General features: G+C 33.1%; 2 pseudogenes; one reads left to right on the top strand and one right to left on the bottom strand.

Moving 5' to 3' along the window:
* Positions 1 to 4441: 4441 nt before the first annotated feature.
* Positions 4442 to 5705, bottom strand: LOC126701990 (stearoyl-[acyl-carrier-protein] 9-desaturase, chloroplastic-like; annotated as a pseudogene).
* A 1190-nt stretch (positions 5706 to 6895) lies between these two features.
* Positions 6896 to 12358, top strand: LOC126702285 (CMP-sialic acid transporter 1-like; annotated as a pseudogene).
* The last annotated feature ends 1816 nt before the right edge of the window (positions 12359 to 14174 follow it).

The raw sequence follows: 14174 nt of genomic DNA on the forward strand, positions 1-14174 counted from the left end.
CATATAGTGAACAAGTGACGTGGTCTACCATTCCACTAAAAAACTCAAACCTGTTTAAAATTGTTGAGTTAGAAATTTTTTTTTAAACAAAAACTGATTACTGACTCAGTAATTTTAAACAAGTGAGAGTCTTTTAATGGAATGATGAACAAATAACGTGATCCATCAGAAGACGGTATAATTTTTCATTCATTTTGTTGAGGTTTACACTTCCAGCTTGCATCAGAATGTTATATTATTTTATATTTAGTGTTGATAACAGTGCAATCTCTTTTCATTTGTGACTTTTAAGTAGGGGTGTCAATTCGTGTTCGCGGGTCGGGTTCGTGTCGTGTCGAGTTATAAGTACTCTGCTATATGGGTTGACCCGAACCCGACCTGTTTAGTAAACGTGTCAAGAATCCTCAACCCTAACCCGACCCGTTTATTAAACAGGTTAACCCAACCCGACACGTTTAACCTGTTTAATTAATAAGTCATATAAAAGTTAATACAAATAACATGTTTAATAACCTGTTTGATTAATAGGTCATTTATGACCTAAATAATCTATTATTAATTTTTATATATCTAAAATTAAAATACAATTACAGACATAAATATAGTAATAAACATATAATTACAACAAAAAAATTAAGTAATAATAACAAAATTTAATGTCTTCATTATTTAAACGGGTCAAACAGGTCAGACGGGTTCACATGTGTGAACCCGAACACGACCCATTTATTAAACGGGTTAGCCGTGTCAACCCGAATATGACCCGAACCCATTTAGCCTCGACCCATGACCTGTTTATAAACGGGTTAGTTGTGTCGGGTTCGCGGGTCGTGTCAGATTTTGCCACCCCTACTTTTAAGATCTAAAGGGTATTTTTAGGATTATAAATTATTTCATAAATTTTTTATTAGAATTTTGACACAGCAGACTATAAGTAGTTAATCATTACTTATTCGTGGATCTATAATTTTTTCCTCACTAATCATACTTTACCATGTCACAATTATGGTAAAAATTTGTGAAAAATTTTGTGACCCTAACATTTTTCAAATTTAAATAACAGTGTGTATGTTTTGTGGTTTACAACTACCCCTATTAATGTTTATAATTTTAATTTAGATTTAGTTTTTTGTTTCGTTTATTTGACACACATATATATTGATAATAGTGGTTTGAGTAATTAAATAAATTTATTGTTGTAATAATATATTAATATGTTTGTTTATGATATATATATTTTTTGAATAGTAATCTGTACTTATCTATTTATTTTATTGAAGTAATCTAGCAAACGCAAATTCCCTTTAATTGTTTGGTTTTATTATAAATCATTTTTGCACTATAGACGAATGTTATTTTTTTCATACAATAAATTTTTTTATGAGATAACACATTTTGGACAAGGTTTTTTTTTTTTTTTTTTTTGCTATACTTAGCTTGGCTTCCCTATAAAAATTTTTTAGCTCCACCACTGATTCCATTGACCATTCCATTGACCAATAAAGTACATATAGTGGTATTACTTTAAAAAATAATTAAATTCAATGCAATTATGTGTTTGAATAGAATGAGGATGTTCCTGTACTACACCTAAACTATTATGCTTAAGTTTTATCCTATAATTTTTATGACTTTTGTTAACAGATATCGTCTGGCACTCAGTTAAGTTTGCATTGGCACTAGTTAAGATTTTTATATATTTATTTTAGAATCAAGTGGTAATTAAGATTGTTAGAGTTGATTTTTTAGGTTAATTGAGTTTGTGTTTGTGAGAAAAGAGAGAATGACAGATTCCCTAAAACACCCGTTAACTGGACCCTTTATTTATTTATTTCACTTCTACCAATAATAACCATTTTCAAGTGTATATTTTTAGGATACTTCCTAGTCTATCCTCTATAAATTTTTTAAGCTAAAATACACTTTACCCTCTCAAAAGAAAAATGCACTTTACTTCCTTCAATTTTGAGATTACTTCTAAATTAGTCCTCAATTTTTAAAATTTACAATTTACACCATCAAGTATTCTAAGGTATGAGTGTGAGCCTTCCATTAGAGTCCTTCATTTTTTTGCAACCAAACCCAGTAAAAATAACTCCATTTTTAATATTAAAATTAGAAAAGAAATAAAATTATATATAAAAAATGAATATAAAGTTGAAACTCTATTGTTAAATCATTAAAAAAAGACATTGTGTGGAATTCTTAGAGCATTTTCATCAGCTGTTCTATAAAAATGCCATTTTGACACACCAAAATGTCTACTTTATTATTTTAGCACATCATTTTACAATATCTCCTACATCACATGTTTTATTTATAATATCTCCTATACGTTAAAATAATATTTATAACATATTAACTCCTCAATTCATAATACAAGTACACAACCAATGTGGCTGTGGCCACCAACAACAACCACTACCGCAAACATACCACCTCGACACAAAACCATACCACTACCACAACCATACCACCACTGGCACAAACCCATTACCAAACTCATACCCACAACAAACCCACAACCACCAATGCCACAAACTCATAGCCACCACTGTCGGAATCCTCCCACAAATTAAATTAAAAAAAAAAAAAAAAAAATAGAGAGTGGTTTGAAACCCCAACCCAACTGATCAATCAATGACCAAATTCAACCAACCATCGGCTTAAAACCCTAGCCCAATTAACCCAAAACCTCAACCCACAACCCACACAACACCACTAAATGCCGATCCAAAATGTCGAATCCACAACCCACACAACCACCACTGAATCCATCGTCAAATCACAAAAAAAAGAAAAAAAGAAAAGAAGAAGAAGAAGAAGAAGAAACCACTGCGATAGAGATTGGCCTGGCTTGATGCTTGAACCTGGGTTTCATCGGAAAGGGAGACAAAGATGTCGAGTAAAGGGAGAGAGAGAGCAGAGAAATGGTCGGAGGCTCAGAGCAAGAATGAGAAAGACAGAGAAGAAAGAAAAAATAAGAAGAAAAGAAAGCGGGTCCACCTGAATAAAAAAATAATATAAGTTTTACAATTCATGAACAGTGTGATCTCAAATTTGAGATTGCACTGGTCATCAATGCCAAATATTTTGGCATTTAAAACACTTGATGTGAGTGATTTTTTAGTGTTTAGTGTGTCAAATGCCAAATATTTGGCATTTGACACACCTGATGGGAATGCTCTTGAGCATCCCCATCCGAAAATGCCATCCTATCCTATTTTACTATCCAAAAAAGCTACTTTATCAATTATACTATACCATTTTACAATACACCCAACATCTCAAAACTCTATTATTTTACCATTTTATCAAAATATTATTTTTTTAATCGTCCTGGAGCAGAAGGTAAACATAAAAAAACATTTTTTTATTTGTCCTCTCTCATTTTTTCATTCCTCTCTCTCTCTCTCTCTCTCTCTCTCTCTCTCTCTCTCTCTCTCTCTCTCTCTCTCTCACTTCTCTGTTATCTGGGTTTGATTGTGCTCTAGTTCGTGCATCTGTAAAATCGTAGGTCTATGCTCCAGTTATGGATCGTGAATTCGTGATATGGGTTCGTGAGTTTGTACTCCAGTTGTGATATGGGTTTTTGTTAGTTGTGCTCGGTTTTTGTTGGTTATAGGGGTTAGATTTGTGGGTTTGGTCGTGCTTGATGGTGTTGCCATCAGTTTGGCCGTCGGTCGTGGGTGTCACTGTCGGTGTGGCCATAGGCCATGGGTCATGGTTGTGGTGCTAGGTTTTTTTTGCTTGGGTTGCTGGGTAACAATGGTGGTTCGGTGTCTGGCTACAGCGGTGGTTGGTTGTGCTTGTGTCGTGGGTTGCCATCTAATCTGTGGTGTTGGGTTGGTTGTACTGTGGGTTGCGATCTGATCTGTGGGTTCGGTGTTAGGTTTATGAGATGAGTAAATCGTCAAAGGGATTTGGAGATGGGTGAGGGTGAATTGGTAGAGACATTCGGAGAGAAAGAGAGAGGCTTGGTGAAAGGCTTCAGCGATGGCGAGAGAGAGAAATGAGACCATGTGAATGAGAGAGAAGAGAGAGGCTTGGCGAAGCTTTAGTGATGGAGAGAGAGAGATGAGAGACGTGTGAATGAGAGAGAATACCTGATATTTAAAATAAAATATTAATATTTCCTTTTACAATTGAGCTGCAATGTGATTCTGCATTTAGAATCGCACTATAGCATAATTTCAATTTTTTTTTTTTTTTTTTTTTTTTTTTTGCAATAGTTGGCTTTTACAAGTCCGGATGGTGGGGGGTTTTGGGCTTTTATGCTAAATTTTCCCTACATATAGCATCTGTCATTCCCAATGTGAATGCTATAAAGAGAACTAAACTTCAAATCACCTCCCCAATTATTTATATATTTAAATTATCCACACAAACAAGCAAGTAAAACAGAACCCATCAAATCTAGCTACGCCACTCTACCAGAAATTCAACTGAAAGGAATGGTGGGTGCTTTTTGGGCCTTTGCAATAGCTCTCCTCAAGCCTTCTCATCCTTTGAGCCAACCTACAAACATAATCCTGGGCTTCTAGTCCCTCACTTGTAAGTCCTGTTAGCTTATCTACCTTCCATTTAGCCACGAAATACTCCACTATTTCTTTATAGTCCCTAGCCGTGTAGACCCCAATCCTTGCTGCCACAATGGCAAAGTGATCAAAAAGATTATGGTCATGGCCATCATACATCAAATGGGCTAGCATTGAGATTTTCCTCTTCATCATGTCTACAAAGGCTATGATCATATCATTTGGATCAAGCTCAAAAAGCTTTTCAGCTATTTTTATATAAGCACTTTCATGACGCTTCTCATTTGAGACAATTATGTCATATTTGGGCAAGCTTTATGTCCCCATGCTGCACAGCTAGCTTGGCTGTGATCCCGTGAGAAATAAATGTTTCTCGTTCTTGGAATGATGTGTAAATGGTTAAAAGGTATGGATCATCCCCGAAGCCAAGATCCTAGGTGCAAAAATTAACGATTGTTTCAACATATAAAAAAATTATATAACTATTTAAAATCGTTTCTTGAAGATTTAGGCGGTTAAGTCTAAATCACGTTAATTTTTTTTTCTATCATAATTTTCTTTTAAGTTTTTTTAATATATTTTAAGAAATTGCAAAAGAAAAAAATTATTAGAATAATTTTTAAATGATTAAATTCTTCATTTTTTTTATAACTTAAAATTTTGGAAGAATTAATAATGTATTAAAAATTAAAAGTTATTTTCTATTTTTTAAAAATATTGCATATCTTATATTCCTGACTGAATTAAGTACTGAGTTGTCTTCTCGATTTGTTTCATGTCCACTCTTCTAGAAAGGAAAATGTACTTATTGAGAAGATCACCATGCCTATTTTCTTCTGCACTCCATGCCCTAGTCCAAATTGCCCAAGGTGTGTTATCTACACCTGTTTCATCCTGAAATTTTTTTGTGGAATTAATTTGAGTTTGGTAAGTGGGAAGGGCTTCTTCTATGATCATATCACCAACTAAGGCAACAAAGTACTCGTCAGGAATGTCTCTTGTTCTCTTCCTTAGTTTATTGACTTGCTCAATAAATCCATCTGAGGTAGGGTCTGGCAAATAATCTTGTGGTTGCCAACTTATCTCAATAGGTTTTAGGAGAGTTAAGACATTGTTTTTAGCCCAATCCTCCATAGATATGAAAATTTCAACCTTCTTAGGTGGCATGGGAAGGGCTTTGTTTGCATTGAATCCACTAGGATGGCCTAAACACTTTTCTGCTACTCTAAATCCAAAAAAAAAAAAAAAAGAAAAAAAAAAGAAAAAAGAAAAAAAAAGAGAGAAGTAATTAATGTTAGGATGTTAAAGCTAAAATGCAAGTCGGATTCAAATTTTCTAGATTTTCTAAGGTACTTTACCAAATAAATTTCCTTAAATCTTAACCATTCTTTAATGATTTAATGGTTTAAATTCTGCTATGTTAGCATTCTACTAATAATAATCATAAAATAATAAAATAATGTTTACATATTTTGAAAATCTTACAATTGGATTGTATTTTTTTTTTAATGTTTTTAACATGCAAGTCAAATTTAGTTCAAATCGGATGTTATTTACTATTCGGTCTATAAACTTATATTTTATATATAATTTTATACTACAAAATTTGAAATTTAAACATTTGATTGATGACATAAATATGGATCTTTGATATTTTGAAAATTTTGTAAGTATGAGGGATACAAGAATAAAATATTATCCAATGATTTATCAAAATTCAACAAAGTTGGTGGTAGACTAAGGGTGCAACACTTAATATTTTTTTATTGGATGTGAATTTTGACAAATCCACCATTAGATTACATTTTCTTTTTATATCCTCCATGCTTGCAAAATTTCAATAAGATTAATAGCTATATCATCAATTAAATATTTAAATTTTAAGTTTTTGTATTCTAAATTTATACATAAAAAATAAGTTTATGAATCGAATAGTAACTAACATCTGATTGACATAAAATTTGACATGTGTTTTACGTTACGTTTGTTTCAATGTAAAATATTTTCATTTTTGTTTTACTATAAAATATTTAGTCAAAAGTAAAATATTTTCAACCAAATTAACATAGGCAAAATATGTAGCCATATTAATTTGTTTAGTGAGAGTAGCAACTAAGTTTTTATTTTATTTTATAATTTGGTTACAACTAAGTTTGTAATCAAATTCTTCTAAAAAAAAGGAAAAAGAAATTGTAACTTAATCTACAACCAAGTTTGTTGCGAAACTTGTTTCAAAAAAAAAAAAAAAAAAAAAAAACCCAACCCTAATGATGGTGTACAAGGCAAAAACGTAGCGTTTTGGTTTTTGGTGATCACCCTCACAGAAGTCTTGTATCTCGGTCTCGGAATCGAAGCAAATGCAGTGGTATCTGGTGGCGTCTCTGCTGACCATTCTGATCAGCTTTCAGGTCTTCTCTTCTCTTAGGATAAGTCTTATGCCACAAAAAGTGTCACAGAAAAAGCCACAACTTGCCTGTGTGGCGAGTTGTAGTTGGTGGAAGGGTGGTGGTTTATGTGGCACTAGAAGTAATCCTTCTCTTATTGGCAAATGTCTTCATTCATTCTGACTGATTTAACGTGGACTTTTATATATTTGTGTGACTCCAAAAATGAGCAACAATATACTTAACTGTAACTTTTCCTATAACCAAATTTGGAGATTACACTTTACACCACCAAAATATGAATATCTTCTTGTTCGACAGGGAATTTTGACGACGCTTTCAAAGGCTAATGCCAGTCACAGGGCCGGCTCTAAGGTGGAGCAAAAAATGCAACCGCCTAAGGCCCCAAGTAAAAAAAAGGCCCCTAAATTTTAACCAATAGGATTATTTATAATCAATAAAAAAAATAATTTTTTTTATTAGATGAAAAACAAATAAAAAAATAGAGAAAAATGCAACGTCGTCCACAATATTTTTCACAACACTTTTACAACTAATGCTAAGTAGCAAGTTGTTACAGCTTATTGTTGATGACAAAAAAATAATTATAGTGATATTTTCAAATAAAAAACAAAAAGCAGTTTAAAAGCAGCTTATTGTTGATGACTACGCATTGCAACTGTTCCGTTTCTGGCCGAAGTTTTTTATTTTTTATTTATAAAGAGTCAAATTGAAATACTTAAAAAAATATACACTCAAAGAATGTGAAGAATGAAAATTCTCTCTAAACTTTTGAATTGAAATTACTGTCAAAGAGAAGAATCAGAGAAAAAAAAAACTTTTGTATAGGATTATCATAGTGAATGTAATCTAGAACCACGGACATTTCATTTGGGCTGATTTTTAAATTTTCAGAAATTGTTCGTGTTGCTGTGTCGTACCCGTACTCATTATCGTGTCCGTCCTTTCTAGATTGTAATCCATCTTTTCATAATAAATAATAAAAATTTGTTACATATTTTTCCACTTGATTTTCAGACTAGAAACTTATTGTCTACACTGTCAAACTAATTCATTGCCTGTTAATATTTCAGCTTCTAGTATCAAGTTTTCTTCTTTGGAAAGAGATCCAGAAGTCACCAAAGATGACTACAGATTGGAAGAGTGTTCGTTTGTTCCCTATTCCTTCAATCATATACCTGATCCACAACAATGTTCAGTTTGCTACCCTAGCATATGTGGATACATCCACATATCAAATCATGGGAAATCTCAAGATTGTCACAACTGGAATATTGTTCAGGTGCTTCTCTTGGTCTTTTAAGGGGCTACAGCTCATCAACTATTTTTGCAATTCTAATTGTCTTCATTTATTGATCATTGAGATTACTTTAAAGGTAAAAAATACCATTTTTGGTCCCTACATTATGGGGTCACTGTCAATTTGATTTTTATATTTTGGTAACAGTCAATTTAGTTTATGTTATTTTCAATTTATAGTCAATTTAGTCTCTATTGTTGACTCACTAACGGAAATTGATTGCAAATTGAAAATAGTAGGACCAAATTGACTATTACTAAAATATAGAGACCAAATTAAGGATACACACAAATGATTTAGCAGCACCTGGCTCATAGTTGTTCCAACGGCCAATAGAACAATTGCCATCCACTGCAAATTAGAAACCTTTCTCCTCAAGAATAGCCTATAACAGGAAACAAAAATATCTGCTAATTTGTGAAATTAGATCAACATCAGATAGAAAAAAACTACAATAAATTTTTGTGTGTGTCAGGTATATGATTGAAGGATGTGACTCCCTTTTCTCAGGGCCAATTCAGGGCTACATGTTTGGAATTCTGTCTGCTTGTCTTTCAGCATTAGCTGGCATATACACACAGTTTTTGATAAAGAAGAATGATGATACTTTATACTGGCGGAATGTACAATTATACCCTTAGGTGGCCTTTCCTTGCATACTGCTGATAAACTCTCAGTTTTAAGAGAACAGAGGGTATGCATGTTTTTTAATGATGGATTCTTGAAAGTTCTTTTTTGTAAGTAGATTTTTCCTGCCTCCTTTGTTGCCTATGTGATTAGTTGCACAAAATTCTTGAAAGTTGTTTATTTATTTTGCATTTTTTTACTCCAGGTGGAGGTTAATAATTGTAAATAATTACTTAATAATGATGATAAAAAGTATAGAGAAGTGAACAATTAAAAACCTTCGGGCAGAACAGCTTACATTGTCCATAGATTGAAAAATTGGAATTGTGTGGTCCTTGTGGCTTATTAAGTTTGTACCTAAAAGATTGGATTTGTGTTTGATCTTTACAGCAATATTAAGATTTAGCCGTGTCCTCATAAGTACTCCACCTATATTTTTGCATGAGTTTTCCTTAGATATCAATTTAAATTAATTTAAATGGTCAGGTGATTTTTTGCAAAACAACAATGGGTAATACAGATCTTCCTTGCAAAACACCCTTGGCACTACTTGTAAAAAGAGCTCCATTTCTATCTAGTTTGGTAAAAATCCTCATTTTAAGAATTTGAATAAGAGGAATAGCCATAATCTATCTAGGGATCGTAGTGTGGCATTCTGATGCCAATTTCTAAAATTGCGGAAAATAATAAAACTATCATTTTCCCTTGCAGATAATTAAATAAACTTGTTTTGGAAACATCAGATTATGTTACATGGTCACTTGTCAACTAAAATGTTACGACTTTCAAGCTTGTGAAAGTTGATTACCATGAGCAAAATGCCTGTAGTTATTAGAAGCTTTGGGCTAGAAATAATTCAGAATGGTACATATTTTTCCAGATTTGGGGCTATTTTCAATATGGCACGGCTTCTCTTGGATGATTTCAGAAATGAATGTGAGAAAGGGCCACGGTGGCAACACCTTTTCAATGGATACAGTATCACAACCTGGCTGGTGATGTTAAATCTAGGTTCAACAGGATTTTTATTTTCTTGGTTAATGAAATATGCTGACAATATTGTAAAGGTGACTCCTATCACCTGTTTGCAGTATCTGTGCTTTTGTCTGTTTCTCCATAAGTTTATATCGAGTGCCTGTTTGACTTGCACTTGTCTCATTGATACATTTTACTTGTGATAACTAGGAATTTATGGTATTTTTATTTGGGTACTTGGGATAAAACAACTCATTGTTCTCTTGCATTCCTTTTAATTGTTATTATTATTATTTTTTGCTTTGCTTTAGGTGTATTCCACTTCAATGGCAATGCCACTGACGACGGTTCTGTCTCTATTCCTCTTCGATTTCACGCCAACATTGCAGGTAAGATTCCATGCCTATGAAATTGGTTTCTTCTGCATTTACTATAATTTTCTTATTTTGTAGTAAGCATTTGAGTACTACAACTGGATTGAAATTGTTTTATGTTCTATAGAAATTTTTAAATCAATGTTTTGCCATTCTTTAGGACTAGTTTATGCCCTTAAATGCTATGAAAAAATATAATTGGTTAGAAGTTTCAATTCATATCTTCGCCATTCATGGATAACAAGATCCTTGTAAAACTTAACTGTTTATCTGATGCTCCTTGTGTCACATTCACTTCCCGTTTCATCTCAAAATTGCCAAATAATAAGTCTTTTTCTTGTGCTGCTGCAGCTTTTCTTGGGTATTGTTGTTTGCATGATGTCACTACACATGTATTTTGCCCCTCCAAGTATGCTAATTGATTTGCCGAAGATGCTAAATGAAGATTCAGAGTCTTCTTGAAGTTTGTGTTGATTGAAGAATAGATTCATCATGATAATTTATCTCTAAGTGGAGTGCAACATTCTCTGGTATCTCTTTCTTGAAAGGAATGTATATATATGTCTGTGTGTTGTCTTTTACTGTTTTACATTGCCTATTAAGATGTCTAGTTTAGAAGATTTAGATGGAGGGAATCCTAACAAATGTCCATTAACATGTAACTGGTCTTCTGTATTTCTTATAGTCTTGATTGAGCTTTACTTTTAAGAAAAGCATTCAATGTATCTAAGCATATCATTTTAAAGTTCCTTGCATGTAGTGTGATGTAGCACAACATTCTAAAAGAAATTTGTAGGGACAATAAAACAGAAAATGTATAAATAAATAAATAAAAAAGAGGGATGGATAAGCCTGAGAATCAAAACCTTAAGATTGTTTAGAACCAGCATCAAGCGGGGAAAAGAAAATAAAACATTGGAGTTGGCATCTAGGGCTGCCTGAAGTCAACGTTAAGCCATTGGAGAAAATTCCAACAGTTCATCTTATTAATCAGGCGAAGAAACCAATACTAAGTTCTGGGGCATTTAAATAGGACTCCCAAATTTCATCAGGAAAGGAACTAACTTTGCTAACCAAGCAGGGAAGGGAAATGATACTTTGTTAACCAAGTAAGAAAGGAAATAACTCTTAAATAATTACATGAAATCCAATAATATTAAAATTTAAGTAATTACATAAAATCCAATAACATTAAAATTCCAAATTAAACAGGGTTTATTAAGTCAATTGGGCCTAACTAACAGCAGACCTCCATTTTTTAGCCATGTGATTAGGGGCCTGCATCTGGTGTATGTGCCAACTACCTCAAAGTGGGAGAAACTCAACTCTGTCAAGTGTTGCTCTTTGTTGGTTCTAGTATCACTCCAAGAGTTCAAGGTCTAGTTGTTATGGCTCCTCTCTGGTGATCCAAGTGCAATCTAAGTTTGGTCTTCTCTTCCAACGAACTAGTAGCAACTGTAGCATTGATCTCTTCTGTCCCTGGTGAAAATAATCTGTTCATCCAAAATAGTATCAATGTGTTCTTTACATTTTGATGGAAGGTTAATTGGTGCTGGATTAGGTAAGGTTCACAATTAAGTCCTGGGAAGGCTCATAAAAAAGGCCATCTAGGATAACTGCTAGAGCTCTATAAGATGAAACGTCAACGACATAAGCATTCTGTATGACCTGCTTCACCACTTTGAATGGTCTGGTACTACAACCTTGCAGTTTCCTAGTGGTTTCAGAGGGAACCCACTTGGGCCTAATTGGAACCATTATATGTACCTCCAAATTCCATATAGCATGAATAAGCTTGACTTTTATATTGATTATCACTTGCTTAAATTTGTTTGTGGATCTCATGATGCAATAACATGTCCTGCAAATGCTCCTGCTAACTCAATACTCTTAATATGCAGTCACATCGGGAGAATATCTGAAGGCATCCTAGAAGTATAACCAAGCATGACTTCAAAGAGACACATGCATGTAGATCTATTGACAGAACTATTGGGTGCATGTTAGGCTACATGGAGAATGGACTCTTCATTTGATGTCCCTTTTAGGCTCTTTTGGGCTTATGATGCTTAAGTTCTTTTCTTTTGTTGCCTCTTTAGGATTTTCTAATAAACAATTAACTAAATCCACTCTGGTATATCGAGACTACGCCCTTGGTGTTCTACTTGGAAGTGTATATATAACCTGAATGTCATCTTAGGCTCATAGATTTTTTTTTCAAGGTCATTTTCTGTCACCTGCATGCTTCATCAATAATGACTTTATTGTCACATTTGGCAGCAGCATGATGAAAACCCTGGCAGTGAAAGCAAAATCTGAGAATTCAGTTTGTGGAGCTATCAGTGGTAAACTACCTAAAGGTTGAGAACTAAATGTAGGTTCGAAGCACCTCACAAACTTGGGCTTAGTGATCAGTTCATAGTTTCAGACTAAGGTGAATGCCTAATTTAAGGTGGTTACCTACCGAAAACAAGCTCCTTTTTGAGGTATCAATGAGCGCTTCCCAAACCTGTTCAAAATCATCTTCTCATCCTTAACTACATGACTTACATCTCATTATGTAATCATCAAATTGTGCTAATTAAGTGGTCAGTATTACACTTTTTCCTTGTCCCAAAATATTTCACTGATGTAGGTCACCTTGATAGGGTTGGGAATGGGTATTTTTCATTGAGTTTTTCCTTCATTGGACCCAATCAGTTATGATAGGTTGGTCTCCTCTAGCGAGGAGTTGTTTCATACTTATTTTTTTGGCTCGAACTATGTGTTTCATTTTCGTAAAACTGATTTTTTCCCCCCTAACAAGTTGATGCAACAAAAAATTCTTCAAAGAAATATAGGAATCAAAATTGATGGTTGCTCAGTGTAATTTTCCCTAATTAATCAATTTGGATAATTGAATTGATTAACTGGAGTCAATCTATAATCCAACAAATGTCATATAATATTTAAAAAAAATAGTTTATATATATATATATGATAATCTTGTTTGTTTATTATCTATTGATGTATAATTATTTGGTTTTGAGATAAAAGAGAAACAGTTGCTTATAATTGTTTGGTTTTATCTAACTTATCCTAATGGTAGTTTACACTAACTTTCACACAATTTTTCTTTTTCTTTTTCAATTTGTTCTATAAATAGTTTATAAAATTTAGAAAGGATCAATGTTTTTTATTTATTTATTTTGGTTAAGTGAAAGGGCCAAAGTCATTAACCTAAGAGTAGATATTGTTTTCTTAAAACAGGAATTTGGATTATGGCAATCGATCTAATAATATCCCATAAATCAATGCGATGAATTCCATTAAGCACTTCTTAAAGCTTCGTTCCCCTTAGAAAAAATTCATGACTCCATCACTAAGTAGAGTGATGTGCAAGATAAAGGCATTGAAACTAAATGGTCATTTGCATTCCTTTTAGAATATTCCTTGTTTTGGAAATTTGAACATTCAAATTTGTCCTAAACTTTTTTTTTTCTTTTTTTTTTTAGATAAGTAGATCGTGGGAGAGGGGGGAGTCAGAGTTTAAACCTTAGACAAATGACACTATAAAGATTGTAGGGGCCTTTTGTGCTTTTGGGCTAAGGCTTTCTATAGTGGGTAAGAGAGTAGGCTTGGCTCGTTATTTCCACAGAATCTACTCAAAACCAATTTGGCACAAGACAAGACACTCCAAAAAACAGACAAGAAATATATATATATATATATATATATATATATATATATAGTAGCAGAAATGAATATTAGTCCAAATAACTTGTCAGTGGTTAGACATAGTTAGTAGCAAAATCATAATATAAAGGGGAATCTCTGCAGGAAGTAGGCTAAAAAGAGTCCAAACTCCAACTTATATAATCTTATTATCCTATTAGGCCATAAATTTATGCACTTTGGAGGATAGGTCAGAATAGTTACTTTGTCCAATGAGATTACAAAGAGTGGGTTTATTACG

This window comes from Quercus robur, chromosome 10 (assembly GCF_932294415.1).
Source record: "Quercus robur chromosome 10, dhQueRobu3.1, whole genome shotgun sequence".
Taxonomy (NCBI): Eukaryota; Viridiplantae; Streptophyta; class Magnoliopsida; order Fagales; family Fagaceae; genus Quercus; species Quercus robur.